General features: G+C 39.3%; 1 long non-coding RNA gene and 1 other non-coding gene across 3 annotated transcripts; both read right to left on the bottom strand.

The window, feature by feature from the left end:
• Positions 1 to 1,815: 1,815 nt before the first annotated feature.
• On the bottom strand, positions 1,816 to 15,371 carry LOC135321010 (uncharacterized). Of its 2 annotated transcripts, XR_010380376.1 has the most exons (6): positions 15,290 to 15,371; positions 14,033 to 14,070; positions 12,665 to 12,744; positions 11,803 to 11,885; positions 8,975 to 9,139; positions 1,816 to 3,084 (listed from the first exon to the last, which is right to left on the bottom strand). It is a non-coding gene; the product is annotated as an uncharacterized LOC135321010 (long non-coding RNA). The 2 variants fall into 2 exon arrangements; XR_010380377.1 differs by lacking the exon at positions 8,975 to 9,139.
• Positions 11,952 to 12,151, bottom strand: LOC116152368 (small nucleolar RNA SNORA74). The gene has a single exon (XR_004136007.1). It is a non-coding gene; the product is annotated as a small nucleolar RNA SNORA74 (small nucleolar RNA).
• Positions 15,372 to 18,969: the final 3,598 nt, after the last annotated feature.

Below are 18,969 nucleotides of genomic sequence, written 5' to 3'. Positions count from 1 at the left end.
TATGCATTAGAAGCGAGTCGCGGGGGTCCCTGGCTTAGACCCTATTTCTATCCTCTCTGGTGTTCTTCGATTATTTGCCAACGAGTGTTGGGGGCAGGAAGTGGGGACCGATAACATTTTGCCTGGTTTTTAATCTTAGAATTCTGTGGAGGGTCATTGAGGCGGAAGATGGTGAAAACCCATCCCGTCGAAAAGGCCGCCGCCGCCATTTGGAGAATTTAAACGTAAAGTATTGAGACAAGTCCCCTCTGAGCAAAGGAATAGCACGTGTGAAAACCCTGAGGCTGACTTTGAAAAATTGTATAGATAAGGCTGGAGGAAAGGCCATTTCCCTGGGGTTTCAAATTTAAATGCAGAGCGGCAGTCATCTGACACCTGGGGTAAATTAGTGACTACAAATCAGACTAATAGCCCTCAAATTTTAAAAATCTTGAGTGTGCTGAATCAGATTCGCGTCTTTGAAAAATAATTCTGGGTCCACTGTGAGGATAGTGGAGGGGAGAAAGATGGAGAAAAGAGACCGTTAGAAAACTAAACATCATTTAGGACAAAAGGCAAGGCATTAACTTGATTGGATATGGAAGTATGGATGAATGACAGCTCATTGGTTAGCAGCGCTATTGAGCAGCACTGGAAAAGGAATAGTTGGGGAGATAAGGCTAGTTGAGTTTGGCATCGATTTTAAAGGAGCTGCATTTATGGGTCTTGAGCTCAGGGGAAAAGGGTGTGGGTTAGTGGCAAATTTTGAGTTAATAACATAAATGAATGGGAGTTCAAAGCGGGGGATGGAGGGGTAAAGAGGCCTTAGGACCAAGCCTTGAGAAACTGAGAAGGTAGAGCTGAGTGGCAAAAGAGACAAAGTGATAGAAATGCAGGGACGGAGGAGAAAAAAAAATGTGAGAAGAGGGGAGAGGCACAGAAATTGTACTCCCTAGACAGCCAAAGTACTTAAAGGACGAAATGATCAACAGGGCCAAATACTACCAAGGTGTCAAAAGTAAGACTGAAAACATCTATAAAAGATTTAGCAATGTGGACACTTAATTCTAGTTAAGTGGGAGAGGAAATCAGACTGGAGGTACTTAAGTGTATGGAAAGTGGTGCGATGGAAACTACTCAATGCAGAGAAGTGTTGGCTATGAAGAGATGAGAAAGCAGGGCTGGGGAAGGTTTTTGCTTTAGTATGGGAAAACTTTCAGCACAACTAAAATCAGGAAAGAATTAGGTGAAAAAACAGGTGAGAGAAAGGTTAATTCATAATGGACACTAGTGGGATCTGAAGGAGACATGCCTTTACTGTAACAGGACGATTTGAGAGGATGGTGCTGAGTTTTCATTAGGAATTACAATCAGGTGACTTCAGTTTCGTGACTAAGCCATCTGTTGGTAGGACTAGAGTTGCAGGAGGGAAAATTTAAAAATAGCCATTGTTTAGAGTGAAACTGTAATCTCACATCTCCATGTATGTTATCATCTACAGGCTTTGTCTGAGAAGCATCCAGAACTGGGGCTCCCCTGAATGAGAGGGTTAAACCCACTAAATAGTTAACTTCAGAATGAAATTTGGGGGATCCTAAATGTTCAGTGAAACTTGGGTCCTCCTTCACTTGAAACCAGATCTGCTTTCTACTCTGTAAATCTTCTATTTCAATTGATTTTGGTCAAGACTTCTGTTTATGTTGCCCCCAGCTCTTAGACTGAAGTCTGCTCTTCTGGAGACAGAAACATGAGTATGTCTTAGTTCAGATATGCACTTACCATGCTTTTGTATAAGGCTGTAATGCCATCTGGTGATGGTATGAAGAAAAGGCAAACTTTTTCAATTAAGTAATTATTTATTAAAGATCTGCTTAGTGGCTCAACAGCAAAAAGACACACTGGAAACAGAAGTTTTTATGCAAGATTTCAGTCATCAAATGCCTATTTCACGAAGGACACAATACAAGGGAGGGGATACAATAATGGGTAAGACAAATTGCCAGCTCTTGAGGATCCCGGTCTGATAAACAGACAAGGAGTTTGGCCTCAAGTTGGACCTGGCTATGAGCAGAGATGGATCAATAGCTCTATTCACATTTCGGTTTCTTGGGAGTGGGTGTGGTACACCAGGGATGGTAATGAGGCTACAAAGCAAAACTTGTGCTGAGACTTTGAAAGGTCTAAATGACAAGTTTGGTGTAAGACAACAGGATAGAGTCTAGATTTGAGCTGATAATGAATACTTTTTAGAGCAGAGTTATATTGATTGAGGACATATATTTTGATACACCATAATCACCAAGCAGCTTATCAGCTGCATTATAATTGAGAGTAAAGTACTATTATTCTTGTTTTACATAAGAGATTAAGCAGCTTGCCTAAGGTCATGTAATTAGTGACAATGGCAGGATTTGAATTCAGTTCTATATAAATCCAAATCCAGAGCTTTTGTGCATTATATTGGCCTGCCTTCAGCAAAGCTGTGGTCTCAGAATCCCCTGGTAGTCTACCCATCTACTATTTTAATAGATTTAAGTCCCAGAACCAGGTCATTTCAATACTTCACAGTACTAAAATACAGAAAACTATCAACCAGTGGCTCTTCTAACAGTGGCAAGAGAGCAGAAGTGGGCTTAAAAAGGAGGTTTTGAATAGGAATACATATAATCAAATTCAAAGAACAAAAATTACTTCCCAACCACTATTCCCTTACATAAAGGCAACCACTATCAACCATTTCTTGTGTACTTTAAGGATTTCCTATAAATATATAAACATTTTGTACATACGTGATTGTGAATTAAAGATTGTCACAAATTCTTTCCCATATTTATGGAATAGTGGAACCAGTTTCCACTTTACCTGCCATCTGGAAGGGCCCTGTAATTGGCTTTTACCAATGGAACACAGAAGTAACTTCTAAGATCTGCTTGTATCTTCTTGGAACCCAACTGACATGCTGTGAGAATCCCACCCAATGTGAAAAGGCCATATCAAAAGAACCAAGGTGCTTCAGTCAGCAGCCCCAGCTGAGCTCCCAGGTGACAGCCAGTGGCATCTGCCAACCAAAGTGAAGCTTCCAGATGGCTATAGGCCTAGCCAAGCCTGTGTGGAACAACACAACCAACCAGGTAAGCCCAATCAACCCACAGAATTTTAATACTGCTTTTAAATACAAAGTTTTAAAGTGGTTTATTATGCAGTGATACACTAAGCAAAGCTTTACATTAAAGACATTTTTCTTATTTTACTTACTTTCTTGACTATCTTTCAGTAAGAATGCCTAGTATCCCACTATATTGATGGTAAAAAAATTTATTTAATCAATGGTCTTCCAATGGACAATTTAGGTATTTTCCTATTTTCTATTTAAAGCAGTAATATTAAATTCCTGTACACACTACTCCATACATGTAAGTCTATGTGCAGCTTAAAATAAACCCCTCAGTTCCTAGACCTATACTGTCTGATGTCCAGTAGCCGTAAGTCACACCTATTTTCTGAATCTTACTATCTACATTTAGCTAGTGGACAGCTTGGCTGTCATTTCTGTCATTGCAGAAATATTTATCATACAGTGCTGCTCTAGAGCAGTGGTCAGGGAGTATTTCTGTAGAGGACCAAAAGATATTTTAGGCTTCGGGGGCCAAAGAGTCTGTCAGAGATAATCTGCAATTGTGGTGCAAAAGCAGCCACAACTGGTCAATAAATGAACATGATTATGTTGTAAAAGGTATAAACATTAGAATTTCATTTAATTTTCACATGTCACAAAATATTCTTTTGATTTCATTGGAATTGCTTAGTCAGAGTGTAGTCATTTTTAAGTTTAAAAATTAGAGTGCCTCCTTTAAATATTATGCCAATTTACTCTGAGAATGAGAATGCCAGTTCTCCTATTCCTTTGATAATTTATCAAAATCTATTTGGAAATCTGATTGCTGGAAAATGGAATTCTAACTATAGATTGTACTTGCATAACCTAGGGTTAAGCAGCATATTTTAACTGTTCATATTTTTTGCCCATTGTTAAACCTTTACCTCTTGATTTATAGGAAATGTATTTTTAAAAAAGTAACGCTTTGCAAACATTTCTTACTGGTTTTGTTCAAGTTTTTCCATACAGAATTTTTTAAAATCTAGATACATCATCTATTCTTTTTAAATCTTTATTTTGTTTTTTCACTTAGAAGGCAAAGCCACTACACAATTTTTTAAAAATATAGATACATTGTTGTCTTCTTGTACATTTTAAATTTGTGTCTCAGGGTATATTTCTGTACTCTTATTTGTTCCATTCATAGAGTAATCGATTCAGATGCCAGTACCGTTTTATTCTTTTTATAATGTTTTAACATCAAGTAGGATTAGTTTTCCTCTATGACACTTATAATGTTATATTATTCATAATGATTCATATTATGGTTTTAATAATAACAATGTTAGAATCAACTTGCCTATTTCCAAAAATAACAAGGTTATTTTTTTAAGGATTTTAATAAATTTAGTTTTCTTTACAATTATCTTTATGTTGAGATTTATTAGACATTGTATGACAACCATTTAAGATCTCTTTTGTGTCTGTCATTCTTTTAATATTTTCTTCATAGATAACTTATGTCCCTATAATTATTCCTAACTTTATTTTCCTTCCATTGTATCCTCAAACTGATTACTTGCTACTTCAATGAATTTTCAGTTGACTCACATAGTACTTACGTCAATTTACCATCTACAACTAATTTTTACCTCTTTCCCCATTTATACATTTATTTTCTTCTACCTAATTGCCTTTGATAGTACCTTAGTATCTTTGAATAAAGTTTTCTCTTTTGATGAGAATACTTCTAGGGTTTCCCTTTTAAGCATCACAAAGGCTTCCAGAGTAAGATGTATTTTATCAGGTTTGGAATTTTGATTCTCAGCAATTTTAATAAATGTCCTTTTAGCATGTAGGGACATCATGTAACTTTTACTGAGATCAATTAATTGGAAATATTTTTGATGTATTCTTCAAATAATCTAGGCATGACTTCTATGTTGTATTATTATATAATGATTTGTTTATAATGTGTATCTACTAAAGCCTTTTTTTTATTTTAAAATTTAGGTTCTTTTTTTTTATTGAGGTATAGTTGATCTACAGTGTTGTTCTACTAAAGTCTTTATGCTTCTAATTTAGCAGATATACACCATATATGCAAACAAAAGAGAATCCAACATCAATCCCATCCTCTAAAAATGTAAATCCTTGAGAAATTTTTAAATGTCTTTGAGATTCCTATTCTGACCCTCTCATTGAGGCCATAGTTTAGTAGCACATGCACTGACATATAACAGACTATTTAGGTAGCGAAATAGAAATGGCCCCTAAGGAAAGAGGAAAATTGTATATATGATAAATAGCCAGAGTTTAGAATCTGGGATCCCAAGTTCCTCTGAGCATCCCCAAGACTAGGGGTGGGGATGTGTGACCCATTAAGGCCTTCCAGAGGGACATTTAAAAAAACCTGAGACTCATGAGTGTTATGAAAAGAATGAGATACATGGAAACTCCTTTTAAAGCAAGGCTAAAGGCAATTTAAAAAAAAGGCTAAAGGCTATGTCTGTATATGTTCTACATATGTTAAAAGCGAAAGGAAGCCTCCTCAAGCTACAGTAATAGTGGCCAAGATACTGATGGCCTGAAACAAAGTATGTGGCATTTGTTAAATGTGTTAAGAGACTGGAAGAAGACAGGCATTTCAGTAGTCCCTGGAAGATGTTAGAGTGAATGAGGTTGATGATTGAAGCTATTGATGAAAATTAGTTGGAAAGGAACTATACATGAAAGCCTCAAACCAATCACTAGCTTTGAAGTCAGATTCAGTGACCACCTCAGTAGGTCCTGCACCAACTGGGTGACCTTGGGCAAATAACGGCAGGTACCCTGTAGGACTGTTGAGAGGATTAAGAAATGTGTAGAATGAATTTAGCAGTTCTGGTACACAGTCAACATGTAGTAAATGCCAATATTCTATGGTGCCACATGTCCTGGAGTGTTTTTACATAAATATCCTAAAATGACAAAACCATAGATTCAAAGATTATTTTTATAGAGCTCCAGTGTAAACATGTTAAAATTTGAATCTGGTTATAAGTTTTATCCTGGCACCTACTTGTCAGTAGGAGAATGCTAGCAAGAAAGGTTCTGCAAGTTAGAATTTGCAAATATGTTTCACAGATTTTCTTAACCATAAAAACGTTTACAGATTATCAAAAAGTTTAAAAGGCCACACATCTGTTTTAATTAACAGATGTTTCAAATTTGAACAAATCTCTGCAGTTCCATTATTTTCATATCATATTTTTTGAAGCTAACTTTACTTTCAAATAATTACTCACTGTTATATCTTTACAGTCCACTAGAAAATGATTTGGAAACCTTTTTTTTTTTAATTAAACAAAACAAAATCAGCACTCTCATTGTCCTTACTGGGTTATTGTTAAAAATTAGGATATGCCTTTGGCCTTATCTATACTAGATACATTATGACATACTAATATTTACCAGTTGAGGCTCTTTAGTTGGCTGTCAGTAGAATTGAGGCTGCTTGCCTATGTAGGAGTGAGGTAAACCTTTAAAAAAACCAATGTGGCCAGAAAGGAATCTGAGCATAGTAAACAGAGGGCTAGACTGCATCTTATTTATCACTTATCCCCAATATCTAGCATGGAGTTCAGTTAATAAAAGCTGTAGGGGGGAGGGTATAGCTCAGTGGTAGAGTGCATGCCTAGCATGCAAGAGGTCCAGGGTACAATCCTCAGTACTTCCATTAATAAATAAATAAACTTAATTACCTCTCCCCCTCAAAATAAATAAGTTAAAAACAACCAAATTTAATAAAAGCTGTAAGCCCGTAAAAAGGCTATGAGTTAAACGACCAGTCTTCTGACAAGACGAGTAAATTGCATAGGTTATTAACCCAGCCCTGGGGATATTATGTACACCAATCAGAGGGAGGTTAGGGATCTGAGAAACTATATATAAAGAGTCCCCTGGAGGAACAGATCATGATTGGGCCCTACTATACAAGGGCAAGAAATGGAAGCCCAGCTCAGAAAAGGGTAGAGTACCATGGAAGTAGGGTCAGCATACGCTGACAAAGAACTTTCTTGGGGTGCCCAGCATATTGTAACCATTAGCTCCTGGATTTCTCCTCTAGAGAATTACAAGTGAGGAGAAGGAGAGTTAGATCTACTGTCTGCCATTCTGGTGAAGCCTAGATTCTAACTCTGAGGCTCTGTGACTTGAGGACATCTACCCTGTCCTTCCACTCATTAGTTCACTAGGGCCTGGTCTTGGCTCCTCCCTTCTACCAGTAGCTGATACAAAATTCCCATCTGTACTGTGAACTCAGGGTAAAAATCATCAGTCCTTTGGAGACTACAGCACCCACTATAAAAGACAACAGGTTCAACCACTATTCTGTATGAAACAGAATAAACAAAGACCATAGAACAAGACATGTTGAATATTAAAAACATTATGTTTATAGAATATAGGATGACAAGGATCCTGGTTAGCATACATGTATTGTTCTATCAGCTGACAGGGCCTAGAAGCCAACACCACCTCAATATTTAGAGCACATCTAGTGCCCAGATCTTGGTTCCCTAATACCATTCTCCAATAAAGGAACCAGGACTCCTTGGATAGATGGCTGGCTCTGGGACAGTAAAGATATAAGATGAACCTGGAGCATCATTTAGTGCCATAAAGTGACAGGTGTTTAAAAACATCAACAACGCCACAATGATGGGGGCATATCAAAGGGATATAGGAACCAACTGAAAAAGCTCCCAGTGGCCAAAGATGGAACACTTTGAGCAAAATTAAGTATTACTGGATTATTTCCATAAGTATAAAATATTGAAGAGTCCATAGTGGTATAAATAAATATAATAAATGTGGGAAGAGACCAATTTCTTTCTATAGAATTCCAGTTAACTGATGTAGCCATTCTATCCTCAAGAACAGCACAACATCCTTCTTCTTAAGTGTGGGCTGCACAGTGACTTCATTCCAAAGAGCACTGTACTGGGTAGAGGGGGTAACTGTACAGAGGCAAAACCTGGCAAATAAGATCTCAGCCAGGTGATCAAGGATAACATGAACAGTAATAAGTCATGTTGCTATTACGTACTCTCGATAAGTGATGAGAATGACATTTTACCTCTGTGGTCTTCCTTTCAAAATCCCTTAAGTCCAGCCTAATTATGGAAAAACTCAATCCTAATTGAAGGGCATTCTACAAAATACATGACTCAAAGCTCATCAGAAACAAGATAAGTCTAAGAAGCTGGCACTGCCAAGAGGAGCCTAAGGAGACATAATGACAGATACCCTCAGTGGGATCTTGTAATAGATAAGGGTGAAAACTAAGGAAATCTGAATAAAGTATGGACTTTATTAATAATAATGTATTAATATTAGCACATTGTGACAAGTGTACTATACTAATATATGGTGTTAATATTAGGAGAAACTGGGTGCAGGGTACAGGGGAATTCTTTGTATTGTCTTTACAACATTTCTGTATATCTACAACTATTCTAAAATAAAATAAATTTCAAGGTTCACTTTATCACCCCTTTCCCAGGTAGAAGTTAACCTTAAAAAGCAGTATAGAATGTTCTTACACCCCAAAGGGCCTTTAATGGAGAACTGGGAGAGCCAAAATAACAGGGGCTCCTTTGACCCAGGATTGAGGATCCTAAATTGAAAAACATACAACCTAGCAAGTTGACTCATTAGAAGTGTTCCTAAATAGCAGTAGAGAAAGGTGTTGCTAAGCAGACATTTTAAGTATTACAGTTGATTTGTTAATTCAGTGAAATTGTTTACCAAAATACTGACCAGGTCCATTAATGGAGCTGTTCATAAAGCCCTAATTAAGCAACAAGATTCACAGGCGTCATTGTCACTCTTTCAGGTTCTTAATTTGTTTCTTACCAGGTTGTTTTCTCTTTTGCGTGGGTTCCTAGACACTGAGCCACTTTTTTGTGTCCTTTTGGGGCCTGCAGAATTTATCTCTGGAATTTTGTTTTCCTGATTAAAATCTGAGACATGATCCAAAATTTCAGTGCAAAAGTTCCACAACAGTAGTTTCTTTCATCCCTGAAAGGGAAATAAATTATTGACAGGAACCATGGATAGCACTTAATACTCAGGGCCCCCTAGTCATCATGCGTTAATTTTCCCTGTTAATATGGTACAGGACCTGAAACTTGAACAGAGCAACAAAAAGGAGCACTTTTGTTTACTAACTGCTATCTATGGCAGGAGATGGCAGCTTGGAAATTTACAGACCAATAACCCTGCCAGTACAATTTCAGTTTTCATTGAAGCATGGGAAAAGGGTGATGAAGAAAAAGATGGATAAAAAGCTACTTTGAAATGTGTTACTTCATCTTCTTAGACTCACCAGGAAATTAAAAAAATTAAATCAACAGGGAGTAGTAGGTGACTAATTAACTTCACTTATCAAGTAGGAAATCCCATTAAATTATTTTAATGTGCATGATTAAGCCACTGAAACCTCTTGGGGTATTGAACACATGCAAACACCAAATGAATTTTCCCTTTTCAAGTAAGTGACAACATAGGGGCCCCTCCCTGCACCTGGGTAGCTTTACCATGCTCAGGAAAGCAATCTGTATGCTCAAAGGAACTTGAGATACCAGATTTTAAACTCTGGCTGTTCATCATGTATAAAATTTTCCTCTTTCCTGAGAGGCCATTTCTATTTCACTACCTAGGTTGTGAGGTTGTGATTAGGCTCTGCTGAAAACTGAAGACTGCTGTTCTTTCTTAGGACCTCTTCCTTAGATGTACGTTAAAAGATGAGAGAACTATTGTGATATAAATAACCCATTCTTTGGTTCATTGCCAGTTTAAGCACACACACACACACACACAGCACGGAGAGGGAAATAGCTCAGTGGTAGGTCCTGGATTCAATCCTCAGTACCTCCATTTAAAAAAAAAAAAAAAAAGCCAAGGAAAAAGTATCACAAAAATTCCAAACACAAGAAATAAGGACTATCCTACCACTAATTTACTAATCTCACCTCAGTCCTCTAAAAGGTGAAGAGTTTAACACTATATGGTAAAGGCTTGCTATAAGGCAAAGGTATTGATAATATGTAATTTTTTAGGAACACATGTTGGTACTGGCCCTCAGTGTATCACTAATGAGTTGTCAACACTCAAAGCCTGAATTTCATTCCCTAGAATAGGGGTAATTCTTGCCTACCATCTGGTTTTGAAAGGCCCCCAAGCTTAGAATGGTTGGGGAAAATTTTTTGTTGTGACCCTGAAAATTTTATGAAATTCTAATGTCAGTATCCATAGTTTTATTGGAACACATTAATTCTCATTTGGTGACATTTTAACTATGGCTGCTTGCACACCACAACTGCAGAGTTTAGCTGCAAAAGAGACTATGGTGCACAGACCTAAATTAGTATCTGGCCTTTTACAGGAAGTTTGCCAACCCCTGCTCTAGAACAACAGTGTATAAAACTTTCTGCATTGGTGGGAATGTTCTCTGAGCTGGCCAATAGGTACTAGATACTGAGATGAAGATGTGTATTTTATTTCTCAGTTTAAAGAAACATGTATTGCTCAGCAGAGCTCTATAAAATGAGGGCTTAGTTTAAGTCTTGGGCTTTAAGCATTCTTCTCTAAATTCTAGTACACCCCATAATTTTTTCAAATTTTAAGTTTTCTACCTATAAAGAAAACCTCATTCTTGCTGTTTTTTTCCTTTATTCTCATACTACTACTATACTCTCCATACTTCTGACAGATTTGGAGGTGGCGGGGGTGGTTTCCCACAAGGCAAATCTTGTCACCAGCTGGGTGTACTATAATCTAACTCAATTCTGACTATCGAGGTGTACTATAATCTAACTCAATTCTGACTATCGACACCTAGAGATAACTTCAGATCCCACAGGATAAGGGCACCATCCTACAAGACTGCCCCTTCTCCACTTCAGATGCCAATCACAAGTCCAGGTTGTTAACCTATGCTTCTGACAGATAGTCTTTAATTCAGAGATTCTCACAAACTCTGACTGTGAGATGACTAATTTTTGCTAGAGTGGCTCAAAGAGCTCAGGAAAACAGCTTACTGTTTATTATAAAAGGATATGATAAAGATACAGATGAACATCCAGATGGAAGAGATGTGTAGGACAAGTTACAAGGGAAGGGGTATCACTCTTCCAGAACCTCCACATGTTCACCAACCTGGAAGTTCTTTGAACTTCATACTATTGAAATTTTATGGAGGCTTCATCCTGTATGTGTGATCATTAACTCCATTTCTAACCCCTCTCCCCTCTCTGGAGAATGGGTATGTGTCTTATGTGGTGGTGGTGGGGGAGCAGGGGAGGCGGTGATGATGAAAATTCCAAGCTTCTGGTCATTGCCTGGTCTTTCTGGGGACTAGACTGATGAAAACAGAAGACATTCCTAGAAATCTTAAGAGTTTAAGAGCTCATTATCAGGAACCAGATTCAAAGTCCAAATATTATAACTAAAGATGCTCCTGGTGTTCTGATCACTTAGGAAATACAAGGGTTTTAGGAGCTATGTGCCAGGAACCAGGGCATATATATATATATACACACATACACATACATGTATATATATAAAATGTATGTGTGTATATATATTTATAAAATGTATGTATGTATTTTTCTATTATTCCACACCATCTATCTGAGCTGAAGAGAGTTACTTAGGACCTACGTGGCAAACAGACTACATACATTACTTATCTTGGTGTCACAAAGGGCAGTCTAGACATCTGAGGTCCCAATGGATTGAAGATTTCTCACTCAGGTGAAGGCGTCTAGGATTCAAAGAGGAAAGGAATGACAGGCTATCCTTAAGACAGGGTGCTTTTCTAACGGAAAAAACTGTTTGCACCCAGACTAGGACCAACTCCATAGAAGGAGTTACTCCACTCTCAGAGGTACAAAATACTGCCCAAAGGTACTGAGCCACAACACCAAAACAGAGCCGGAGCCAGACCTTAACAAAGGCAGCATTTGCTCTTCCAACAGTGTAACACCATCCAAGGCATCACACTAGCCTGGATAGCTGACAACCGCTGGATGATTCCTGAAACAGTTTTCCTATTTGGTTTCAGATATCCAGCTACCCCATGTAGAAGACATGGATATAGGTATCCCCATGAATTGAATGTTGACTACAGAACAGAGGCCTGGAAGCACTGATTGCAGACCCTGCTGTCAAATCCTTTAAACAAAACTGGAAACAGGAACTCCCTTCCCATGCCTTCAGTCATCTTATCCAATATTCAGGGAGTTCTAGCATGTGCTGGACACTGTGCTTGGGATGTAGCAGTGAACAAGGCAAGAGATACTATCCTTTTTCTCATGGAATTTATAATCTCATAATTTCCTCAGATGGAATGATACAGATAATCCCAAAGATCCCACATGCCTTCAGACCATAATCACCAAAATCCTACTCAGCATTTTACTGCCCAGAGGCCAAATTTTTAAGGGGCAAATATAGTTGATTTTGCCTCCCAGTTGTTTCCTGATGAATTCCAACTAACAAATCTGGCACACAGTCAATGTTGGAATGAGTAGGGACAATTACCTGGTAGCTCCATGCACAACTGTCCACCTGTCACTAATCTCTCTTCAGGAGGGCCAAGGATGCCCTACTTTCAAGTCATCCTAAAAAGAAAAAGATGTCAGCATTCAACACTCTAGTTCCTAAGATTGCTTTTCTGTAGGGATGGAAACAGAATGCTGCCGGCCATTTATGATTTACCATATTTTTTATATCCTTAGCCATTATTTTATTTCCCATTACTTACGTTTTTCTTGTCTGTTACCATTAAAGCTAAACATCCCCCAAGCCCTCTAGATTATTACTCATATTAAAAACCCATATGTAAAAGGCTATTCACAATGAACATCTGAGGGATTCACACAAAGCACTCAACATTTAGCTAAGAGAATTCTTTAAAGGGAAAGTCAATTAATAGAACAAAACTAACTTTGATAAATAACTCCTCTGCCTCCCAACATCCTCACCAGTTCCTCCTGTAGAAACTAGGATGTCACATAAGCAGCAATTAAGTCAACCCTACTCTACAATCTCCAACATCACCCTGAGTGATAAATATTTGCCTAGAACTGAGAAGCATCTCTTCTCAGAACATTAGCATTCCAAAACAAAGTCACTACAAAGGGGACTCAATATTTACTGCTCCAAAAAGTGGCAACAACTCTGTTCACTCCTGAAAATCAGTAAGAAACTAACAAGAATATTCTGTTAACCTAAAGCAGAAATTAGTATTTAGGCCTAGTATCTAGAGCCCCTCAATCAATTGCTATTTTTACATTTTATTAATGAGCTAAAGAAGAATGCCTATAATTTTAAAAACAAATTTACAGTAACATTTCCTTGTAAGACATGACATTCTGACAGGTAACTATAGCTATGAAGTCCCTCTACAAAGGGATTGTAGCTAGCTTTGTATTGTGGGAGAGCTGGAGAAATGAACTTTGATTTCAGTGAAATTAGCATAAATTCCATTGACTTCCACCCTATATAAGGCCTTTTGAGCACTTGGTAGGGACTCAAAAAATAAAAGCCCAACTTTTCCTCTCTACTTACATATCGCTCCATGGCCTGATTACCTTTGTTTTGTTTCCAAGTTATGATTCAAGGAACTTCATACTAGTCAAACCTGTCAGACCAGAACCATTCAGAAAGGTCTGGATGTTTAGGTTTCTCCCTGTAAAGTCATGCTGTTACAGATTTAACTTAATGAATAAGCAACTATGCTGGCACTCTGGTATAGTTAACAACAGAGTTGGCATGAACTAGGCCCAGAATGCCAACCAGCTATTGGCTGCTGTTCTCCCAGCAGTGTAACACATGCCTAGGTACATGGCAACCTAGGCAGCTGCCTACAGCTGGGGCCAAATGTAGGTAAAGGAGTCTCCCACTCACCTGGGGCTGCATCTGCCCAAAGTACACAGCTGGCACCTCTGCAATCAAAACACTCTAGGTTAGAGTCAGCCAACAGTTAGTGAACACCTGTGTGGAATTCAAGACCGCCCCCCCCCCCCGCCAAAACAGTGAGGCCTAAGCCACAAAACCAATAGCAGACAATAAAACAAATAGCTTTACCTTGGTTAGCTTTATTTTCATATGTCATTTTTACTTGCATACAGTTCAATAGCAGCAAATTAATAACCTCATCAAAAAATATCAGGAAGTTTGGCTCTGTCACCTAAAAGCCAAGTGATAGCGGGCAAGAAACTTAACCTCTCTGTAACTTCAGTCTCTTCATTTATAGAATGAAGGTATTAACAGTACTTTGTACACAGGGTGGTTGGGAGATTTAAATGGAATATAATTAAGCTCATAGGATAATATCTGATACAGACTGTGTACTCTGTAAACTCTTGCTATTATCAGGAGCTGTATTCCAGGCAAGGAGATATGAATACTAGTGAGAAAAGAGGGGAAGATATCCTGGGAGAGCAATGGGCAGTAAAAAGTGGAAAGGCAGGTTAAAACTAGATCAGGAGGGCCTCAGTTATAGTACCTCTTGAAGAACAATAAAAGCAGCACTTTAGAAAAATAATTGGACGTAGTAATGGGTGCAAAAGCAACTGGAGGCAGTTAGGTTGCCATTCCTGTTAACGACCTCAACTACTGGTTAAAAGCAATGTTTACAAAAATGATAATAAACATTCGTACCCAGTCACCCTTATTTATATAAGGTGAGGGTATCTAAAACCATACTTTTTTCCCCAGCCATCCTCTAATTTCACTCCTAAATGCCTCCAAACAATTTAAGAGGAAAAGGAAAATAGACGGGGATCATGACCTAGGCCTAAAAACGAATCTAAAAATGGCCTGTCGCTTTTTGGGGCTGGGGTTGAAGGGGACTGACAGAACTCCGCCTGAACACGTGTTCCTCGCAAACCTTCCCCAAGTCCCTGGTCCCGGCGCCTGGGGAGAGAGGCTCTCCGAGACCGGCTCTAGGTGACTCTTCAGGGACAATAGGGATGGCAGAAAACAGGGGGCGGCTCTTGGGGTATGATCCCCCAGCATCTCTTCAAGATGCCCTGCAAAACTGGGGTCACGATGGAGCGAACTCCAGTTTCGTCCTGTGCCTCGGAACACGCTTCCTCACAGCTGCCTCTCGCCCCTGGCTCGTAAACCTCCAAGACCTCTCCCCACTTGGCCCTTACTCACCCGCACGTGTCCGGAGCTCGGCGGGGACACTGCAGCTCAGATAGAGGCCGCAGGGGAAAGGGCAGCCGGGAGCCGAGGGGAGCTCCTCCCCGGGGCGGCTACTGGGCGGGCCATCAGTGGGCGGGGCTCATAAACCCCGCCCAGGAAAGGCCGGTTTAGAAAAGCGCGAAAGCTGCGGCTGTGGTGAGTAAACTCTTTGTAGGAGCTCCAGACCCCGGAAGACAAAGAGTGGGAATTTGAACAAGGTCTACGTTTCTTTGACACCCTTCCTATTTGTTACCTACGCCTGGAAAGGGCGCTGGTTTGGAGCTGCTGAAGAGAAAACCTGAGGTGTCCTGGAGGAACGTCACACCGAGCGCCGCTCGTTCCTGTCACACGTGTGGCGCCTTTCAGTTCCTGTAAGCTCAGCCCACGGTTTTTCCACCTCCCACGCAGGTTCTCTTTCTGACTTTCTTCAGAAGTTCTGTCATCCAGCCAATGGATCTCCCACCCACACAGGTCACCTCGGTTTTCAGGATCTCTCCAGGAGGTTTTCGGGTAGATTATGCCTGTCACAGCCTAATCTGCGGGACCACATCCGTGGGGCCCTGCAGTGGAATCCTTAGCTGAACTGCAGGAGCTAAAAAATACTGGCTTTCTCTGCCAGACTTGCCTTTCACTGTGGCACAGCCAAATAAGCCACATCCTTGGTCTACACAGATTGCCTGCCCTCCAGGTTATCAGCATTTCTTTTGAACACTAAACCTTCCCACACTAATTGGAGTCAATACGATTCTGTCCTGCTGAACAGTTGATGAAGCTGAGGCCCAGAGGGGCAAGGCCCAGCAGCACTAATTCCTAAATCCATTCTGTAATTCAAAGTCTGTACCCACTTCGTTCCTCCTACCCTCCCTCCAGCCTACCGGCTCTGCTGATCTTTTGCTCCTGGCATCTTTGTCTGGGGAGCCCCTGGGAATCAGCCAATGCCCTTGTCATCATGCTATTTCCTCAGCTATTTTGTGATGGAAAATACATGCTTCCTGTGCACCCCAACCCTCGCAGAACTCCACTGAGAAAGCCCAAAGTCCTACATTGATTCCAGCAAGAGACCCTAGGCTTTAAGGCCAGAGAGCCTCAAAAGTGGCAAGCACAAATCCTTCCCAGTCTTCATGAAGTTGGACATGGGCTCTGGTAGGAAAAAGGCTTACATAAATACAGTAATTAAAAATGTCACATGATCAATGCTGGGCTGGTAGGCAGGAGCTCTGCTTTGCAGTTAAATAGGAATGTGGCTGAAGACTGCTGCCATAATCAATGCCCATATCCAGCTGTCACTGTGTGTTCATAAAGGAGGGTTATGAGAGCTATAAAACTGGGCAGATTAGGTGGGTAATTGTCCTGCAGAGCTCTGCTAAAGGAGAAATTGAATTGGCATCTCCTATATTTTGCTTTCTTTCCTTCCAAACACACAAAATGGAGAAGGCAGAGCTACTCTAAGGATTCATGAAAAGGAAGGATGAAGTTTGAATGTGTGCTTTCAGAGAAGAGATAGGAAGTAATTGAGAGATACTAGGGCCTTTGGTGAGAGAGGGGCCAAATGACCTGGAGAGAACTGGACTCACAGATCCTTCCAGGGAGAAGGCAGGATTTGTGTGGAGGGAAGGCCAGCCATTATAAATAAAGCTGAGAGGTGGGCCATGTTCTCATGTCATACTGGAAGTGTGGTCAACTTTTATAGGTATAGGCCATTCAGTGTCCTTTGGAGGAAAACCAATATTATGATTTCTTCATTTCCTTGTTAAAAAATCCTTTAGAGTCAACTTTCTTAATCCCCATCTTTTAAATTCTGAATTATTTTGGTAATTTGACTTATGTGGTCTTTTACTTACAACATCAACCACTTTTCTACCTTTTTGTTTCTTAATACTTGCAAAGACAAAATTATCAGGAATAATAACAAAAAAGAAAAGGGAAAATTTCTAGGAAATAAATGCAGCCAGATGAAAGGTCCCTAATCTTCTTGCCTGCCTTTCCCTTTCTCCTTCATCTGTCCTCTCCTTTTTGCTTCCTTACTTGAAGACTTTTGCACCTGAGACTGCTCTTTTCCTCTCCTCTCTGGACAGGAATTATCAATAGAGATATATTTAATCATTTGTTCAGTTAGTCAATCAGTCATCCAACATTTACTGAACATCTACCATTTACTAGACCCTGTTCAGGTGCTGCAGATAAACTCAGAGCAATAGAGATTCCTGCCTACCTAAAGCTTGTAGTCTAGGTGAGGAGAAAGATAAGCACTGTAGGTATTCTTGGGCATATATCAGGGGCAGCTAACTTAGCCTGGGGAGTCCTAGAGATGGCAGTATACCCTCTAGCTGATCCCAAAGGCTTACAGTAGAAGAAGGAGTTCTCTTGCATCCCTGTAATATTCTTGCTGCTGCTCTGTAATACCAAAGTTCTACTAGGGCCCTGCAGTGGTCCTTATTCCTCAAAAGCATAGTTGGATTGGCAAGGATATAGAGAAATTGGAATTCTCATACACTGCTGGTGGGAATGTAAAATGGTGCAGCCACATTGGAAAACATTATTGGCAGTTCCTCATACTATTATACATAGACTTACTTTATGACTCAGCAATTCCGCTTCTAGGTATATACCCAAGAAAATGAAAATGTATGTCTACATAAAAATTTGTACACAAATATTCATTGTAGCATTATTCATTAGAGCTAAAAATTTGAAACAACCCAAATGTTTATTAACTGACAAATAGACAAAATAAAATGTGGTGTATCTATACTGTGGAATATTGTTTGGCCATAAAAAGAAATGAAGTACTGATTCATGCTACAATCTAAATGAACCTTGAAAACATTACATTAAGTTAAAGAAGCGAGATCATATACTGATCACTTCCATTCAAATGAAAGTCCAGGACAGGAAAATCTATAAAGACAGAAAGTAAAGGAGCGGAGTGGTTGCTTAGGTCAAGGAGGGGACAAGGGGATAGCTAAAGGTTATGGGGTTTCTTTTTGAGGTGATGAAAATGTCCTAAAATTGTGGTGTTGGTTGCACACATCTGTGACTATAATAAAAGCCACTAATTGTAAAGTAAATTGTACTTTAAATGGGTAGATTGTATATATGTGAATTATATCTCAATAAAGGTGTTAAAGCAACCAACAATGAAAGGCATACTTGGGGACCTTAAAGATCTGCAATACTGATTAAAATTGTGGGCTGCATGATCATTGCCAATTTTAAATTCTAGAAAGCACTTTTTATTCTTGGTCTTGTGGCCTTTCAGAGTTCCTTCCTCAGTATACAGAGAAACAATGCATTTTGGTGGGCAGCACAAAAAGATGCAGAGAGATAGACTGTACATTCTCATACTTCTCTCTAACTTGACTCCCTCATAATGATTTGGTTCAACATTTATGTATACCTACTGTGTAGAAGGTATATGGACCTGAAAGAGCTAGAGTCTCTTTATTCTTTCCAATGCTTGAAATTAAATTATTAATATAATGCCCTCTGTATAACAGATGAAGTTCTTTAAAAGGTAGTCAATGTGGTACAAAGAATAATTGCAAGGCATTCTGGTATTCTGGGCTCCTTCTATAGCATGTAGGGAAACATGGTCACATCACCTAGAGCAAGACTAATTCTCAGTTCTTATTGATGTCGAGCAAGTTCCAAGA

Source organism: Camelus dromedarius, chromosome 3, assembly GCF_036321535.1.
Source record: "Camelus dromedarius isolate mCamDro1 chromosome 3, mCamDro1.pat, whole genome shotgun sequence".
NCBI lineage: Eukaryota > Metazoa > Chordata > Mammalia > Artiodactyla > Camelidae > Camelus > Camelus dromedarius.
This window is presented reverse-complemented; position numbering and strand designations above follow the sequence as displayed.